The sequence below is a fragment of the Rhinopithecus bieti genome, unplaced genomic scaffold (assembly GCF_001698545.2).
Source record: "Rhinopithecus bieti isolate Rb0 unplaced genomic scaffold, ASM169854v2 scaffold_48475, whole genome shotgun sequence".
Classification (NCBI taxonomy): Eukaryota; Metazoa; Chordata; class Mammalia; order Primates; family Cercopithecidae; genus Rhinopithecus; species Rhinopithecus bieti.
Window position 1 is genome coordinate 502951 of NW_016820473.1, and position 16288 is coordinate 519238.

At 36.4% G+C, this 16288-nt stretch overlaps 1 protein-coding gene across 1 annotated transcript in view; it reads right to left on the reverse strand.

Moving 5' to 3' along the window:
- Positions 1 to 16288, reverse strand: part of FSCB (fibrous sheath CABYR binding protein) — a 114292-nt gene that overhangs the window by 30410 nt on the left and 67594 nt on the right. Inside the window, 1 exon segment of the mRNA XM_017859803.1 lies at positions 14616 to 14738. The gene's annotated coding sequence lies outside the window, so the exon portion shown is untranslated.

Genomic DNA, 16288 nt, shown 5'->3' on the forward strand with positions numbered 1-16288 from the left:
AAAAAAAAAAAAAAAAAAAAAAAAAAAAAAAAAAAAAAAAAAAACCTATTAGACCTGATAGATTTAGTAAAGTTGCAGGATACAAAGTCAACATGCAAATATCAGTAGTACTTCCTATGTCAACTGAACAATGTGAAAAAGTAATCAAGAAAGTAATCTCATTTGTAACAGCTACAAAGACAATAAAGTACCTAGGAATCAACATAAGCAAAGAAATAAAAGATCTCTACAATGAAAACTAAAACATTCATGAAAGAAACCAAAGATGACAAACAAAAAATAGAAATCTAACTCCATGTTCATGGATTAGAAGAGTCAATATTGTTGACATATCCATAATATGAAAACAATCTATAGATTCAATGTAATTCCTATTAAAATAGCAGTGACATTCATCATAGAAGTAAAAAAAATCTAAAATGTATATGGAACAATAAAAGACCCAGAATAGCCAAAGCTATAAGAATAAAACTAGACGAATCACATTACCTGACTTCAAATTATACTATAGAGCCATAGTAACCAAAACAACATGATACCGGCATAAAAACAGACACATAGACTGATGGAGCAGAATAGAGAACCAAGAAATAAATTCATTCATTCATAGTAAACTCCTTTTTGACAAAGGTGCCAAAGACATACATTGGGGAAAGGACAGTCTTGTCAACAAATGCAGCTGAGAAAACTGAATATTCATATGCAAAAGAATAACACTAGACCCCTATCTCCCATCATCTGCAAAAATCAAACCAAAATGGACTAAAGGTGTAAATCTAAGACCTCAAACTATGAAACTACTAAAAGAGAACATTGGAGAAACTCTCCTAAACATTGGTCTGGGCAAAGATTTCTTGAGTCACACTCCACAAGCACAGGAACACAAAGGAAAAATGAACAAGTTTTATCATGTCAAGTTAAAAGTTTCTGAACAGCAAAGGAAACAATCAGAAACAATCAACAAAGTGAAGAAATAATCCACAGAATAGGAGAAATTATTTGCAAACTAACTATCTGACAAGGGATTAATAACCAGAATATGTAAGGAACTCAACTCTATGGGGGAAAAATCAAACAGATTTTTAAATGGGCAAAAGATCTGAATAGACATTTTTCAAAAGAAGTAATACAGATGGCAAGCAGGTATATGAAAAGGAGCTCAACACCACTGATCATCAGAGAAATGCAAATCAAACCACAATGAGATATCATCTCATCCCAGTTAAAATGGGTTCTAACCAAAAGACAGTCAATAACAAATGCTGGTGGAGAAAAGAGAACCCTCATATACTGCTGGTGGGGATGTAAATTTCTGCAACCACTATACAGAAGAGTATGGAGGTTCCTCAACAAACTGAAAATAGAACTACCATATGATCCAGCAATCCCATTGCTAGGAATATACCCAAAGGGAAGGAAATCAATATATCAAAGAGATATCTGTAATCTCATATTTATTGTAGCACTATTCACAATAGCCAAGATTTGGAAGCAACCTAGGTGCTCAACAGCAAAGAAATGATAAAGAAAACATGGTACACATACACAATGGAGTACCATTCAGGCATAGGAAAGAATGAAAGCCTATCATATGCAACAACATGAATGGAACTGGAAGACATTATGTTAAGTGAAATAAGCCAGGCACAGAAAGACAAACTTCATTTTCTCACTTGGTTTTGGAAGCTAAAAATTAAAAACAACTGAAATCATGGAAATCGAGAGTAGAAGGATAGTTTTCAAAGGTTGGGAAGTATAGTTGTGTGGTCTAGGGGTGGGGAGGAGTGGAGATGGTTAATGGGTACAAAAATATAGTTAAATAGAATGAATAAATTCTAGTATTTGATAGCACAACAGGGTGACTACAGTGAAAAATAATTTCTTGTACATTATAAAATACCTAAAAGAGTATAATTGGATTGATCATGACACAAAGAGGATAAATGCTTGAGGTAATGAATACCTCATTTACATTCATGCAATTATTATGCACTGTATACCGTATCTAGCTGTCTCATGTTCCCAATAAACATGTACACCTACTATGTAACCACAAAAATTAAAAATTAAAAAAATAAAGTTAATAAAAAATCAATGTGTTTAAGAAAAGACTAACAGAAATCAAATTTAGCAGAATCTAGTAACGAATCAAGATACAGAATAGTGAAAGTGAATCTCCAAACAGATTTCATTTCCTTCCTAGCCATTGAAACTCTTTTTAAATAAAGATTAGTGTTTGGTTACAGCTGTAGTTTGGCAGCTTAAAATTTCTCTCTTCCTGAATGTTGCAATTTACATAGGAACCTTCTTTCAGAAAATACTGTCAGTGGAATTGCATGGACATTAATTTTCAAATAAACTAACATGAATCTCCACTTGTCTATTGACAGTTTTCTAACAAATAGAAGATTTCAGAGTGGGGAAAAAACTTTTTCAAGTTTATTACTGACAAAACCATCAATGTCAGTTATGGCCCAGAAAATCCAATTTAGGATTTGTCTGAAAGGAAGATACAGTCTCCTCCTAAGAAAAAGGTGAGCTCCATGGTGTAATTCATGATGCATACCAATGACTGAAGCAAAAACGCATATGAATAATGCACTGTGTGCTGCCATCCATCGCAGGAAAATCTCTTAATTGAATGGGGCCACAAGGTTTTATAGGGACTGTTAAGCTGATCTATTTTTAGCTGAGTAACTCTTCATCTGCCCACGCTAGGAAATTACAGCCTTGACATTAATTATGGCTATGGAAGTGTTACCTGAAAAATTAATTTTATGCTGTGCAAACAGTTAGGTAGAAAATCCATGAAGAAAATACCACTGATAAGACAAGTAGTTCCCCTAGAGTCCAATGAGACCATCTGTGCCTTTTCCTGAGCTTTTTCCTTTGGTTACATTTGAGCTGCTACATCCACTGGTGGAAAATGTTCTTATTTCAAAAAGGAACACTAGGGAAGAATGAAATAAAGTATTTTTTCCTTGCAACTGTCCTTATTAGTATGTATGCCCAAATGCATCAAACTAATGAGGCAGTGTCATTATATGGAAAAGCTGTATTGGGTATTCCAAAAGTTTTAGTACATTGGAAGGATAAAACAAAATAAAAGCTATTAGTTAAACACATGTGGTCATAAAGTAATAATGAAGATAGTCACACAATATGTTGACTTCACTAATAACTACTGCATGTGGTGTAAAGGGTGGAATTTTAAGATATTCAATTTTTCCCCAAAAGCATAAAGTACCAAAAGCTATATTCCAAACACAGCACATGGTGTAAAAATTTTTTACAATACAAATTGTGATTCCAGCACATATAAGTTCTCCATTTTTATTTAGAAACAGGGCAAAATAAATATGAATTTCAATATTACCTGTATGATGTTTAATTCATTTGCTTAAAGGTTAAAATAAGTAATATCACCATTTTGCACATTTAAGTAAAAACCTATTGAAAAATAACAAACTTTGGAGGAAATATAAACAAAAATCCTTAATCTTTATCCTCAGAATATGATGGTAGTAAAATTAAACATATTAAATCATGCCATGGGCATTCTAAAATTAAGCAGAAAAGACAATTGTGTAATTAGAAATGGGAAACAAGAAACATTTAAATCCTTCTTGGCATTGTAGCTTAATATATTCCACTATTAGTTGAGTTTTTAAATTGAAATAATCATACAATCCCTTCTGGTTCCTGTAAACACAACCTAATGTAGTATTACATTAGACGCAGCTCGGTAAAATCTCAACAACAAAACTCTCCGAATCTACCAAATATGTGGGAATAAGAACAGTATCTTTTCATTCCACAGACTTGAAATTTTATAGAGTTTCATCCTCAATCACAGAAGATTGGAAAACTCTTTCAATGGAACTTTCCCTGATACAGACAGAATATGTTGAGGGTTATTTCTCCAGAGACTATATATATATCTACTATCTGAATATTTAAGGAACGAAATACCCATTTCCAACCTATGCAATACAATGTACTACTTCAGATCACCTAAATATTCCAACCTTCAGCTTTATCATGATGTCTCTAGTTTTTTTCCTAAAAGTTCAGCATGGGCAGGTCTAGACAAAACTGTGAAGTTGGTAATTTATTGATAGTACCTCCACCTAAATTCCTCTTTTGTGACTCACTTTCACTTTCCACTACTACCCTACCCAACTCCCTCCAAACCTTTTGAACCCTCATATTCTTCCCTGAATGTGAGAGCTGTCTCATCCCAGATTTTATATCCCAGTTTGTTAATTTATTCAATATTGATCAAGCACTTACTAACAAAGCAGGAGCATCGCCGTCTTGGACAAGCCCCTCATTCTAAAGTTCACCTTAATAAAAAACTGCCTAAATCCAAAGGGCATCAGCATAATGGCTAAGGTCAGCATGACCATAAACCACAAATAACATCTCCAACCAGAAACATTCCAAATTCCTCCCCAACCAGAGACATGCTGGCCCCTAGATAAGCCCCTCTAGCTGGGAAGACGCTAGCCTCGAGATAGCCCCTAAAGATATCTGCTCCAGATAACCTCCCCTCCTCCCAGAGAGATTCCAACCCCACTATAAAATTCTCCACACACATAAATATTCCCAGTTTGTGATAAATCCCCCTCACCCTAAAACCAATATATACTCTTAGTCTGCAAGAGAAAGCACTCCTGACCTCAATTGGCCAGGAGCACCTCTCAGGTTTTAACTAAAGAAAACCTATCTTTGACCGCCAAGCCACGTTTTGTGTTTCTCACTTCTTTCTTTGACTTTTACATTTGGTGATAAAACCTGGGATGAGTGCTGGGGGCAGAGGCTCCCTTGCAACCCAGGAAGCAGTGGGCCATGGCTACTCATCCTGAGTTAACTCCTGGATCCTGAGGGGTCTCTGGCCACCCGCCCTGCAGTCTTTTCTCTCACTTCACTTTTCCCTCATCGTCCCTTTCTCCTTTCTCTCTCTCTCTCTCTCTCTCTCTCTCTCTCTCTCTCTCTCTCTTTCTCTCGTGCTGCAGTTCGAGAGGCCTTTTGCTGATTCCAACTAGAACATCCAATATCAGACACTAATCCAGCTGACTGGTAAGATCTGCTCTGTCGTCCCCTGGCTTTCTCACAGTAGCTGGGAAAAGTTAGGTCCACTGTCCAGGTCCTCAGAGGACTAGCGTGACTAAGCTAGAATAAATCTTGGGGATGCCCAGTTTTCTTCTCAGCTTGACTATCCTCTTTAGAAAGAGGATTCTGGGTCTCTGTCTTTTGTCTGGGGACGCCTAGAACAAAAACAGACACCCTGAGCTTCCTCTCACCAGTCCACATGGATGATTAAAAAATCCCACATTCCTACACCCTCTCCACTGTGCTGTCTCCTTCACGACCTCACCAAACTTGGCTTAAGTGTTTAGTCTTTTACTGTAACACGGCCTGGCCCCAAAATGCATTAGATAATGACAGCCCATGGCCCGAAAATGGCACCTCTAACTTGCAAATTCTCAGGAATTTGACAACTTTATAACCAGGAACAGCAAATGGCAAGAGGTTCTCTATATTCAGGCCTACTTCTGCTTCCAGGGCACAGATGGGTGAGACACAAGTGGCTGCATTCTCTTGAGTTTCTGATTAGCCTTTTCAAAGGAGAAAGAGACATGAACACAAGCAATGCCTTCAACCCCAGCCACTTCCCAGAGAGGGAGAATGGTTCCACTTTGATGTTATAGCATATATGGTCCTGATAAGAACAACAAGGCGCAACAAATTTAGAAGATTTGAGGAAGGTTTGCCCCCCAAAAATGCTTCATCTATAGTCTTCCTCTCTCACAGGATGGTGACCCTATCTTTCCAGTTGCTTAGGCCAAAATCCTTAGGGTCATTCTTGATGCCTTTTTTTCATAAACTTACATCCAATTGTCAGGAAATCCTGTGGTCTCTATGTTTGGAATATATCTAGAATACTATCACTTCCCAGCACCTTTGCAAAACCATTACCTCCTGAGACTGAATTTCTGCAACAACAACAGAAAAGTAATATTGTACAAAACTTTTTGTCTCAATTTTCCAAAACACCTGATGACTTATCTATGTAGGCATATAAATGTGATCCCTAGTTTCAACACTTATGGTAAAAATTAAATGCGATTCTGCCTTTTGTATGAGATTCCTGCCCCAATCTATTTCCTATCCTTTTTTTAAACACACACACAGAATTAATACAAGTGAGACTGAAAACTGCCCTCAATAATATACTTCCAGGTTCACATAAAGATTTGAAAAGATCCAGAGGAATTACATGTCTGCCTCAGCAAGTTCATAACAGCAAATGAGGAATTGGGGCAGATTACTAAAAATAAATTTAAATAATCCTCTTTTGTAAACGGTACTAAACTTTGCCTGTTTAAGAAAATTTTGGCAAAGAAATTCTGACTCTCACAGTGAAAATACGTGAATTTATTTGAAATGGTTCCAGCTCCAGAAAAATGCCAAGATAATTAACCAGTTTACAAACTTTAGAAAAGGTACCACGTTTTCTAAAACAATGTGGTAAACTTAACAAAAATCCTTTCCACCTTACTGCTTGTCTATTTTTGGAAAGCAAGTTGCTGTAACTCTTAACACAAATTTAAGTGAAATAATCAGTTAATTTCGTCATAAGAAACAGTCATCACTTCAACTGCACATTAAATTGGAGGTGTGCAAAATAAAGGCGAAATTAATATTATTCAGAAAAAAAAAAATCAACAGCCTATATACATTTGGTGTGTTACATTAAATATAAACTTAGCAGCTTTATGTATACTTATTAAGTTTTTAGACATATACTTAAGCTGAAACTGAAGTTAAGAAAGGAAATGGCCTTTAAAGCCAGCTACCAAAATCAGTCCTCCTTGGGCTTTAAAACAGAATATAAAAATACTACATCATAGGAAGGTGCAGAGTATGTCAACTAGTGGCAGGCCAGGTCTTACTAATGCAGGCCTCCATTACAACTGTTTCAGCACTGACTGAGTAGTTAGGTTGAATGTTAACAGCTGATGGAGCCAGAGCCCTCATACAAAGGCTGGAATGGAACAAAAGCCCACCAAGAGTCTGGCTTTGGCCTTTCCTGGGCCTTGAAACATGAAAAGGTAACAAAGGAATTCTTAACAGAACCCATTTACAATTAAAAAAATTTTATTGGTGATCTGAAGGAATTCCCCAGACCCCCATAAACAAGCTTTCTCGGGGACTAAAGGAACTCCCCAAACTTCCATGATTTAGCAGGAGACAAGATAAGGGTAATCACCCCTAGTATCTGGACCTGTCTAGATTAAATAAATTTACTGGTGCTCCAGAGGAAGGTCTTCAGGACTCAGATCTTAGCTGCAGATTAAAAGAAGTTAATCACTTACGTCTTTAGATTAGTGCACACTTACATGTAGACACGTAGCTTAGAAGATATACAAGCTCTGAAAAACTGTAATTTTGAGTTGGTCAGGTGATAATTTCCAGGCCTTCTCCCTGTAACCAGTTACAGAAATGAAAACCTCCTTTCTTTTCCAGTTCATCTGCATCTCGTTATTGGGCTACAAGAATAAGCAGCCTGATGCTCCATTTGGTCCGGGAACAAACTTACATCTTCACTGTGATACATCAAACTCCTTTTGCAGTTATGCATTCATTAACAATTATATGATGGCTCCTTTATTCTTGTCAACTATCTGTTTTCTATTCAAAATTCATCAAATTTAATTGATTTAAAAGAAATATACAAAATAAAAACAGGTTGATCCTTCATGTTTATGACTGCAATTTTAAGGCTGATTTACAGTAAGATTATTGCTCTCTCCCTAGGCTCTCTGGAAATTTAGTTAAATAGCAGTTTGTTTTATTTATGTTACATATGAATCTATTACTATAAAATATTAAAAGTAACAAATTTTATTAATTGTCTGTTATTTCTCAGCCATACTGCAAACAATTTAAATACATTAGCCACTTAATAGTTATAACAACCCAGTGAGGTAGACATTCTTACCCCCATTTATTTCAAAAGGACTTTAAATTGGAGTTATCTACCAACAGGCTACTTGAGAAAAGTGTTGGTTATGTTCATAAGGGCATGGTTAAAATAATGATTTATTAACTAAGGATTTCTGTTACACTTCTTTCTGCGAAGAAACTACTTGCCCAAGGGGTATACACTATTTCTAAGTGAATGACAGAATGGTGAAATGTCCACATTTTAACAAGTGAGCCATAACTGACAGATGCTCTGAGAAAGAGCAAGTTCAGAAGAGTGTGGTGTTCTCAGTCTCCTCGGGGAGTGACGCCTCCACTCGGAATTCTAATTTCAGTTTCTGTTACTACGGAAGAAAAGCAAAACCTGACAGCACAGCCATGGAGGAGAATGAAGGAGAAACAGGGCTGTGAATTCTTAATTAACGGGATGCTCAGGGATGCCAGTGCAAGCTTTATGAAAGCGCTGTGGAAGGTTGCGTTAGAATAGATACAGAAGCTACTCACTGCTATCACTAACTTCGGGAGGTAAAATGGCAGTTTCCAAAGTTCTAGTCAGTGGTGAGAAGGGAAATTATTTTCTCTGGATCTATCTCCCTGAAAATATTTTCATACTGCTAAATGACTTGGTTAATAGCATGGCTCAGAGGTTCCAAAACTCAGTTTCTGAAACTAATTCAACATGTGCACTCAAGACATGGAAAGAAACAATCATAAGCAAAAACACTAAAGTCCTAATGAATTCAACTAATGTTACATTCCCAGAAGAATCAGGGAGCTTCCTAAATATTTCAAGAAAAGCAAAAGTAATGTAGGGTCTCCTTTTTTCTAAGAAAAAATGTTTAATAATTTAGTGACATTTTCATTTTATTATTCATCCGTGGAAACATATTGAAAATTTTAACAGTGCTAGGCACTGTGTTAGGCACAAGAGCTCCTAAAAAAAAAAAGGGCATATCTCTGAAATTAAAGATACCATAGCCTATTTGGAGTGAATACCAAAACCTCCTATGTTTTTATACAGTTAGTCAAAGAAGTCAGAAGGCTTTACAATAATGATTTAAGGAGGTAAGCAGTACATGTAACCAACAGTGTTATGACTCTCTCTAGATGTACACAAACTGGAACAAGCATAAAATATCAATACTTAAAGAAAGAGAACAGTTGAATTTTTAAAAATACACACCAAGATGTATTTTTACAAACAACATTTTTTGTAAGGTGGATAAAAATTGCTGGAGACTAATTTGCAGTCACAGTTGTCCACGAAGTTTTGATGACTTGTCAGAGATCAGTCTTGGTCAGTGTAATTGTGATACATTAACATTACTGGGGCAAGTAAACAATTATGGTAATTGCCAGGATAGACACAGGAGCAGGCTGCGGTGACAGCCTGTCTTAGTCCATTTGGCTTACTCACTGCTATAAAAAAAATAATAATAATAATCCTATATACAAACTGGATGACGTAGGCACAACAAAGTTTGTTTTTCTCATAGTTCTAGGAGGCTGGAAAGTCCAAGATCAACGATCAGCAGATGTGGTGTCTGATGAGGGCCTACTTTCTTATTCATAGATGATGCCTTTACATTGCGTCCTCACAGGGTGGAAGCAGCTAGCAAGCCCCCTTGGGCCTTTTTTATAAGGGTATTAATCTCATTTATGAGGACTCTACCATCATGACCTAATCACTTTCCAAAAGGCCACCTCTTAATACCATCACCTTTGGGGTTATGATTTCAACATATAAATAAATTTGTGGGGAGACAAACATTCAGACCATAGCAGAGTGACAAGAAGAAACTTTACAACTAAGAGTATAAATAATGAGGAGACTATCAGTAGCTCAAAGTTAAAACGCCTTGCTGTATATCAGAACTGTTCAAAAGGGGAATCGTTAATCCTGCTGTACAGAGATCCATTCGAGCTCAAGAGAGGTTAAGGCAGAGGCCAACTGTCAACACATTGTAGAAAATGTCTAAAAGATGAAACTAGGAAATAATCAAGACTTTCCAAATGGATCTAATCCAGAATTTCCAATTCTGGTTTCCAGGCTTCAGTACAGACTTGCCCACAAAGGATGTAAAACTCTCCATCATGGAACAATCTATACTGGAATAGGTGGGTCCTATATCATCACATACCAGGCAGCTCCATGGCAGTCATCAAGGTGACCTTCCCTTTTGTAACATGGCTTTCCTAAAGATCAAAATTTTCATCATGCTCATAAACTCTGCATACTTTTCCAGCCACATTAATTTTAGAGGCATCCTAACAATTGGTCTTTACTCTTCAATACTGATGTCTGGCACAGTTGGTAATTTCTTTCCTACTGTTCGCCCTATCATAAGTTTTCTTTAATCACAACCCAAACCTTTTGTTTTTCAGAAAGTCATCCCGATTTATTACATTTATTCATGGCCTCCCACAGCAAACACTGACCACAAAGATGTGAAATCCTAAAAATGTGGACAGGGACATGCTTTTATCTTCAAAATCAAAAGTAGAAGAGGGAGATCTTTTTCCAAGCCTGCCTGCTCCTCTTTAATGGTAATAAAACATCATTTATTGAGTGGTCTCTCTATGCCTAATACCTTTCTATACACTTTACAGGAATAACCTCATTTAATCTGCTCCACTGAGTGTGAGTCAAATACTGTCAATATTTCCTTTTGACATAGGAAACAGAAAGGCAAATGACTTGCCTGCAACTGTCCATCTATGTAACAGAGCAAGGGTTTAAACCTAGGCAATAGGGATTTAAAGACTTAACCACTACTCTATTCTCTCTCCAGTATATGACAGTTCTTGCTATTATGATCCATGTGGGCACATAAACACGGTAATGTATTCATTAACTAGCTCTGCTTACAGGAAATAAACGAGAGAAGATGGAGGAGAGGAAGGACTAATTGCTAGATTAGCAATGATAATCTCATAAATTAGATGCTAGAGACAGTCCAGACATGGATCTACGTGGAGAGAGAATGAAAAACACGTAAAGTAGATCCACTCTGATGCCACAGATTTAAGAGAACTAAGCAGAATAACTGTAATCCCAAAGAGACTGACAGAGAATAATAACTAAGCAGATAAGATAGATGGATTCTTTCCGATGGGAGGATGGCATGGGAGAGAGAGTGAAGCCCTCCACATGTGAATGATGAGGGCTTTTAAAACTACACAAAAATATACTGCTAATGCTTTCACAGCAGTATATTTTGTCTACACTACTTTTATGACCTACTTATATAGTATAACATGGATGCTATCCTACTCTATTAATATCCACCCATCTATCATTGTTCCCAAATTTTATAACTAGCAAAAATTTACATACAACTAACATAAAAAATTTGAGGAGAGTCCATGTTTTGTCCTTTCCTTTTATCTCCCCAAAACTCCTGAAACAGCATATTGGCAATAATAAGCATTTAATATGCTGAAGTTAAATCTATTAAAAATGTAGATACCTTTCATGGGAGGAAATATTTTCCCAGAATTTTGGATTTTTTGGAAGAATTAGATGAAAAGGAAATGGAAAAGTATTTTTTTAATTAACTCAGAACAATTGGCATAGGGCAAAGAAATGAAGATATTAATAATTCTAAAATATTAGAAAAGTTTTTAGAAGGAAGATTTAATCATGAAATAGGAAAGTGAATCAGAGAATGCAAGATTTATTTCAGATGGATACAAAATAGATGGAACCTTAAAATGCAAAGTTGCATTAGAAACAAAATGGCATTTTATAAAGCTTCTAACCCTTTTTTTTTTTTTTTAAATGGAGTCTCACTCTGTCACCCAGGCTGGAATTCAGTGGCACGATCTCAGCTCACTGCAACCTCTGCTTCCCAGGTTGAAGCGATTCTCATGCCTCAGTCTCCCGAGTAGCTGGAATTACAGGCATGCGCCACTATGCTGGGCTAATTTTTTTGTATTTTTAGTAGAGACAGGGTTTTTCCATGTTGGCCAGACTGGTCTCCAAGTTCTGACCTCTGGTGATCCGCCCAATCTCTGGCTCCCAAATTGCTGTGATTACAGGAGTGAGCGGCCACACCCAGCCTAAAACTTCTAATCTTTAACCCCTGGCACAAAATCAAACTGGAGGCTGGCTTTTAGGAGAGGATATCTCTTGGTGTCTATGCTGTTGTATGTTCACATTTTTTGAGCTACCTGTTGTATCATGCACCTGTCTGCTCTCAAGTGATTTACTAAAATCAAGAGTTTATGTGTATTTTCTAGCGGCCTGAATTTAGCATCCTCTTCTCAAAAGATTTGACAGAGAAGAGAGAGAGCTCCTCATTCCCATTCCACGCCCCATGCCCCCAACAATGATTGCTTTCTCAATTTCATCCTACAAATTTGAAAGTAGCCAATGTAACTAGCACAATACAGTGTTAGCAATCTGTTCTTTGAAGAGAAATATTGCCCTAGCCAGATAAGTTGGCAATACTTGGTTGGCTTTCGTTCCATCATCACGTGATAATTACACCATGTGTCTCTAAGAGCTTACTTTGCAAAATGAACTTCTTATCATTGCACAGCAAGCATAGGCTACCAATTGAGAGAAAATAAGACTTTTCTGGAAAACAATGACACTTCCTTTGCTTTGAAAGGAAATGGAGGATATGGGAAATAATTGCAAGTAAATTTACAAGTAGAGTATGGATTATTTATATCCTTACAGACAAAATATAGGCCCACCCCACCCTTCTTAAAATTATCATTAGCATTTGTTAAGTAAGTATATATATCAAGCTAAAAAACAATGTTACAAATTATTTTAAATGACTTTTAAGTATTAAAACATTGTGATACCAATGCTTATATTTTGAAAGGACAGCTTGAAACTATCTCAGGGCTCATCTTAGGAAATTGCTTTTTCTAGTTTACAAATGGTAAAGGCTGACCAAACATATGGCCCACAAGGACCAGCAGAGTTCCAAAGTGTGGGTTCTATTGATTTAGAGAAGGAATTTGCAAATGCCTGTAAAAGACCAGGGAATCTCTCAATGATTACTACAACTATACTAGTTAACATTTCTGAAAAAGAATGTATTTTAGGTTTTATAGGTCATATATTCTCCGTTGCAACTACTGAACTCTGCCACTATAGCACAAAAGCAGCCATAGATAATACATAAACAAACGGGTGTCCCTGCATTCCAGTAAAGTTTTATTATAAACATAGATGGCGGGTCAAGTGTGGCCCACGGATTATAGTTTGCCAATCTCTGATTTAGAGTCACAAAGACAGCTGACAGAAATTGGACATCAATATCACCATACATGGCGGCAGAGAGGATATTCCCTCTGAAAATAATAAAGGGAAAAAAAGTGGCACATAGAGTTTCTAAGCTGAAGCTAATATACAAGTGGTATCCTTCGTATATTTCTTAGATTTTACTTAATGCCATCTAGATAGGCAATAGTTAAATGATTTACTAAAGGTCAAAGTAATTTATTTATATGAAAAGCCATCTCCACAACAAAAATTCAACAGGCATGGTATTTGCACATAATGCCACTCACTAAAAAATATTTGGAGAGAGGGGGACCTTGGAAGGAATCTCTCAATGATTACTACAACCATGATATTTCTGAAAAAGAAAAATTTGTTGTTATTTATTATAAGGACATAACCAATTCTGTAATGTAAGCTAAACTATTTAAAATAGTCCCATCAATCTTCTGAGCAACATAAAGAAACCAAGAGTACATATACATATGTACACACATACATACACATACATATATATCTGTATAAATATACATACATATGTACATATATGCATATGTACATGCATATATACATACATACATATGTATGTGTGTATATACCCCTACGCACACACACACATTCTTTGTAACAAAGCAACCAATTACAATGATGCTGCTAATAATGATGATGATAGCGATGAAGGTCCTAACTATGTAGTTATCAGTGAGAGTACTTACCTACCACATTTTGGGAATCATGTTAGATCATTTTACAAAATTATTTCTAATCACTGGTGTTTCCATGAAGTAGGCGTTATTATCCCAACTTACACAGATGAGGATGTCAATTAAAACAATGAAATAGCAGTACACACTTATTTTAAAAGACTAACAATACGAATTGATAGAACTAAAATTCTGATACATTGCTAAGTAGAATGTAAAATAGTATAACCACTGTAGAAAACAGTTTCTTAATAATGTTGAAAACATACAAACCATATGACCTAGCAATTTCATTCTAATATTTTCCCCAAGAAAAATGAAAATCTATTCCCATAAAAATACCTTAGCACTAATGTTTGTGGCAGCTTTATTAACAATAGCCTAAAATTAGAAACAACCCAAATTGTCATCAGCAGGTAAATAAATTAGCGAACTCTGGTATATTCCTACAATGGAATATCACTCCATAAATAAAAAATAAAATGTATACACTGCTGATACTTACAAAAATATGGAAGAATCTTAAAACACAGTTAATGAAAAAGCTATACACTAAAGTTTACATACTGTATTATTATTTCAGAAAGGCAGTATAATTTATAGCGACAGCTGATTTGCAGTTGCCTAGGGTTGGGTAGGGCGTGAAGATCAAAGCAAAGGAGCATGAGGAAACTTACTGAAGTGATGAAGCTGTTCTATATCTTGATTAGAGTGGTGGCAATAAGGGTACAGTCGATCCCTCTTATTCACAGTTTTCTCTTCTGCAGTTTCAGTTATCTACACCAACTGCTTTCTGAAAGCTGTTAAGAATGTATAAGATATTTTGAGAGAGATAAACCATGTGATATAGTACATTGTTATCATTGTTCTTTTTTAAGTTATTATTGTTAACCTCTCACTGTGGCTAATTTATAAATTAAACTTTATCGTAGTAAGTATGTACGGGGAACCAAACATAGTATTTATACGGTTTGGTTATATATGCAGTTTCAGGCATACACTGGGGGTCTTGGAACATATTTCCTCTGGGTGAGGGGGGAGTACTGCATACTTTTGTTAAAACTAATCTACTGCACACTTAAATATCTTGGCTGTATACAAATTATAGTAATAAAGTTGATTTTAAGAGAAAAAAAGAGATACCATTACTATAGAAACCCATCTGCTGGCTAAGTATACACAACCTTGGAAAAGTTTTGTATTACTGTAAGTACCCTCTCATGTAGTATTATGTAAAATAGTACCAATAATAACCCCTAATTCGTATATTCTCCCTCTGCCACTTGTTAGTTCTCATCATGGTTACACTTTGTACTTTTTGATGAATGCAAGACAGATGGAAGTAATTGCCAAATTCATAAAAGGCTGATACACATCCTAACCACCACCCACATCAGAGCTTTTTTTTTTTTTTCTTTTTTCTTTTTTGAGACACAGTCTTGCTCTGTCACCAGGCTGGAGTGGAGTGCAATGGTGTGATCTCGGCTCACTGAAACCTCCACCTCCCGGATACAAGAGATTCTCCTGCCTCAGCTTATTACAGGCATGCACCATCCCACCCAGCTAATTTTGTATTTTTAGTAGAGACAGGGTTTCACCATGTTGGTTAGGCTGGTCTTGAACTCCTGACCTCAGGTGATCCACCCACTTCAGCCTTCCAAAGTGCTGGGATTACAGGCATGGGCCACCACACCCAGCATAGAGCTGTTAACTGTAGGGATCTCATACTAAGAGTAGGATCCAAGAAAGTAATGTAATGTATGATGGGACCCAATATTACACAATAGAAATAGATTGGGGACCAATATCAAGATAACTTGTCAGAAAATTAAAAAATAACTGACGTGCTGTGCAAAATAATCAAGTTTTTTATTCAAATGCTAATAAGAAATTTAATATATAAATTATATTTTAAAGCCAGACTTTCAGGAATGATCAGTCCAAAGAAAATGCATATATCTAAAGTAACCAAAAAGATTCCCTATAGATTATATTAAATTATGGATTTATAAGTTATTAATAAAATATTTGAATATTTAACTAAGAGATTATGAGAAGGAAATGAAGTCAGGTGACACTAAGAAAAATAAGGCTTGGGGGAAGGCGGAGCAAGATGGCCGAATAGGAACAGCGCCAGTCTCCAACTCCCAGCGCGAGCGACACAGAAGACCGGTGATTTCTGCATTTTCAACTGAGGTACTGGGGTCATCTCACTAGGGAGTGCCGGACAATCGGTGCTGGTCAGCTGCTGCAGCCTGACCAGCGAGAGCTGAAGCAGGGCGAGGCATCGCATCGCCTCACCTGGAAGTGCAAGGGGGAAGGGAATCCGTTTTCCTAGCCAGGGGAGACA